Raw genomic sequence first — 4,672 nt, forward strand, 5'->3', positions numbered from 1 at the left:
TGCGCGTGCGTCACCCGCCCCCGCCCAGCAGGGGGCGTGGCCAATCCAGGCCCCGCCCCTTAAATTCACCGCCCCTTCCCCCGCGCGTGCCCTCAGAAATAAACCACCACAAGTACAAACCTGCAGACTCTTTTTATTAAATTCTCCCATTTCATCTGTACAGAAAAAAAAAAATGCACATTATTATGTTCAGAATTTCAGTAACATCTCAAAATTACACAGCATGGACATGTAAAAAAAACAAAAAACAACAACAACAACAAAAAAAAAACCAAACCAAAAACCAACTGAAACAAGGAGCGGCCAGGATTTATACACAGAAAGGGCAAACAATTTACAAAAAAAAAAAAAAAAAGTCTCGTTAATGTCACATTTAAAAATAATTATAATAAAAAAGAGAGACTACGTTGAATCAGCGTTAGCTGTACAACAGGAATCTGGGTCTGCTTTGTACACTGCGGGGTGCTGGGGAGCCCCTTTCCCCGCACCCAGCTGCGCCCAGTCCCACACCCATGCTACTCACAGCTCCCCTTCCTCCACTTCTACAGTCACACCTGTCCCTTTTCTCCTAGTTCACTATTTCCCAAGGCCAGAGCTAGGCGAGCACTTCTATCTAACCCAGTCAACACAGGGGCAGCAGGAGTGGCATGTTAGGGTGCAGCGATTCCCCTGGCAGGGATCTTTACGTTTGGTCAGCTAATCGAATTTGGGTGTTGTGCAAGGAGAAAATCCTGCCTCTGGCTAGTGAAGAGCAATGTGGTTACTCCTCCCTACCCCAGCAGCGTGGAGCAGATGCAGAATTCCACCAGCATGGGACAAAGCACAGTGCCAGTTGAATTCTCTCTGGCACATGTGATTTGGATGCCCTTGAACCATGACTCACTGGTGGAAGCAAAATGGCAGGTTTGTCCCCAGCCAGGGACACTGCACAAAGATCAGTACCTGGGCACTGCCTGGAGGATTTGAACCCCAGAATGAGGAACGTGCTCTTACACAAACCCACACTTAAACAGCTGTTTAAGTCCACAGAGCTGTACTTTAAATAGGGACAGAAGTGCTAGATGAAATAGTCTGGTTTCATACCACACTTGTGCACGCATACACACCTCAAAACTACCTTTTTTATTTTTCCAAACAAAACGGATAAAAAACTCTACAATCTTCTTTCACTAAGTAATAATGTTGTGTTTTAACAGAAATCGCCATCCAACTTGAATACAATTCCTCTACTGATCCCTCTGGCTTGTCACACATTTCTCCCCTCTGTACCTACCTGCAGCTAGTTTCTGTACTTGAGACAGTCACAACCGTTATTTTCCATACAATGCACTTACTGTGGATTCTTTCAGAGCAACACGCTGATTATATCACAGTGTCAGATTCTGGAGGAAATGCTAACATTTTGCTACAGAATTATTCAGTCTTCACTAGGATCTTTCCAGCCCTTTGCAGTGACACAGACACACGGATACTCAACCCTATCTGCTGGGCAGTACTTCAGGTGCAGGAATTTTGCTCCCACCCAGTCGAGTTACTCCAGCAGCCTAATGACAAAAGTGAGGCAGGAGAAACCCAAGCTGAAACTCTCAAAAGGACTTGATTAGACTCACTAGATAAACAATAAATAAGCTTATTACTGCAGATGAGAAAGAACTGCAACAGGCTAGCAGGAGTGGAGGATAGAGGTGCACATCATGCACAGTTCCTGACATGTGCACACACATGCCTAACTTGTTAACCCTCACAGCAGCAGCAGGAAGCAAATGGAGAGCTGCATGCCTTGCCAGATCCCAAACATCCAGCTCTTCCATCCACACCCTGAGCACCAGCATCATCAAATCTAGAATAAGGTCTCCAAAAGGTTTTGTAATGATCAGGAGGAGAAAAAACCAAACCCAACCAACAACCATTTCTTAAACCGCATTCAGTGGAAGGCAGAGATCTCCAATGAGAGGTAAGGGTCATGAAGATGAAAGACAACTACAGCCTCTTCCACAGTAACCCACTTCTCCTGGCTGACTGCAGCTACTGCTAACACTCTGTTAAAACAGAGAAGTTAAAAAGGCTTTCTTGAATTCAAGGCAACAGCAGTGTTTCTTACAACCATTTCTCACACCTTCCTACAAGGGTGGTGAGACACTGGCACAGAGTACTCAGAGAGGTTGTGGACTCGCCATACATGATGTGCTCAAGACCAGACTGGATGGGACTCTGAGTACCCTGGTCTAGAGTGGAAGGTGCCCCTGCCCAAGGCAGGGGTTGGAGTGAGATGAGTTTTAAGGTCCCATCCAACTCAAAACTGTTTTATGACACTATGATTCTTCCTTTATTTCTTTCCCTGCAGTGGAAAATGGTTACCTGCAGGCAAGATGATGTGTTGGCAACAGCACAACCAGGTTATTTTTGGAAGAGTACTCCTGTGGGTTTCTGTGATTGCAAAACCTCTACATTTTTAGGTATGCATGAAAAGGAGGAGAATGTTCAAGACTGTGACTGGTAGATTTTCAGTCAAGAAAGAAGCAGATTTGGTCATCACCAGTGGTAGAAGACCTCTTTTTAAAACATTAAAAGATAACATGCTCAATAATAAAATGGTCTGGACCCCTTGCCAACCTTTAAAAGGTGTGTCTGGGTCTACTGTGACAAAAGGTTTTAGTATGCTACTTTTTCTACCAAAGACCTCAGGCCACACCTCTAACACCATCACAGCGCACGCACACAAACTGTGAGTCTGACAGGCAGAAACACCACCAACCACAGATTAACACCACCATCCACAGAGCACAGACTCCTAATGCCATGCTCCAGCATCCTGACCATAACCTTCTCCAAATTAAAAAGGAAAAAAACCCAGAAAGCCTTATATCTGAAAGTAAAGAAAGTCACCTGCAGAGCTGAATAGGGTTTACATTAGGAACTATGGCTACAAACCTACAATTTTCACTGCAATGTCTTTTGGAATTTAGTGGAAGATGCTATTTATAGACAATAAATCATCTAATTAGGCTTTTCAAGCTAATCAGGTTACAAAATGCCTTCTCAAAAAGTCACAACAATTCAAAAAAAGCCCTCCAATGGCAATTTAATTATGCCAGATATACATTTTGGAGAAGCAGGACTCATGCCAGCAAGCAAGGCTGCACCAAGACCCCACTTCCCTTGATGGCAGCTCTGTGAGAACAGCCATTTTGACAGCAGCCATTTCAACACTCAGACAAGTGATACAATACACACTTCTAATTGTCAAACTAATATTTGTGGAATTACACACCTGTGCTACCTCAAGAGACCCGATTAACTGTTTCTCTTCTGCTCCACTTTATGCTGACAGACAGCCAGGCAAGCACCCTTAGAATCAGGGAGAAGGGGCAAGAGAAGAAATTCAGGCTTAAATTCAGTTCTACCTCACCACTTTAGCTGCAATCCTACCAAACTCTCCACTGAAACTTCATTGCTCAGGCTTTAGCTGCAGCTTGTGTTCATAGTACTTTACTACAAAACCAGAAATGTTTGTGAGACTTACTAGCATAGCAAGTCTAAACCCATACTAGTTTGCCACAAACCTCAGAGCAGGATGAAGGTATGTTTGCAAAAAGCTTCAGCAAAAAGTCATAGCAAAAGCTCACAGTATTTTGTATATGCCATTCTGTGTATACAGCATCACCAGAATCAGTTGGTCCACTCTCCAGAGTGTCTCAAAACCACCTCCACTGTTCTTCTAGAGAACAATGGGGACAACTGGAAATGCCAGGTTTTACCTAGCAGTGTGCTAAGTGGAAAAATAAAGTTATGGTTCAAGCATCAGCCTAAGTTTGACAGTTTCAGGCACATGGTTTTACCACAGCACATAGGTGAGCACATCTAAAAGGTGAATAAAACATATCCTTCTGTACACATTGACTCTTGTGCAGCCTCTTCTAGATTTCATGAACTCACTCCATGTTTCAATCAAAGCACCTGTCTTATGAGCTCCACACCTCCTTGTACTTGAGGAACACAGATGATGTAAGAAGAGACCACAACTATTGGTGCAGCTTTTCCAAAACACCTTCTTTGGGCTCTTGGGTGCAAATATCAGGGTCTGGAAGTATAACTATACACAGCACAAATGCACATGTTGATGGTAACTATGCAAAAGCTAAAAGCTACTTCCCTTAAAGATCCAGATGTTTCTGCCTTTCATACCACATTATCATTCTTCCATCCACTTCTGCTTGGCATTCTGGACCAGCACCTGTGAGCTACATACCAGGAAAATGCCAGGTGTTATCACCATGAGCTGTAGTTGTGGAAATGAAAACCGCTCTTCAGTGCTACCATGCAAACCATCATGACCCAGAGTGTGGTTACAAATCACTATGCTAACCTACAAATAACTGTTATACAGAGAGAGATGTTGAGTGCTCCAGCACTTTCTGCATCACTGACAGAGCACTGCACTGCCAGTGTGTCAATACCATCTACACACAGTTAATCTGGGAGGGTAACAGCTTAGCAGCAGCGAGGTAAAATAAAAGGAGTGTTAGAATTTTTACTGCTAATAAAAAAGTTGACCGAGTAAGCGCTCAGAGCACTTCCTGCCCACTGACACTGTTCACTACTGACAGGCTCTACACATCTCATGTCTACATCGTGTCTTTAATCTACTGAAATACAAACTGTACAGCTCACG

This window comes from Oenanthe melanoleuca, chromosome 11 (genome assembly GCF_029582105.1).
Source record: "Oenanthe melanoleuca isolate GR-GAL-2019-014 chromosome 11, OMel1.0, whole genome shotgun sequence".
Classification (NCBI taxonomy): domain Eukaryota; kingdom Metazoa; phylum Chordata; class Aves; order Passeriformes; family Muscicapidae; genus Oenanthe; species Oenanthe melanoleuca.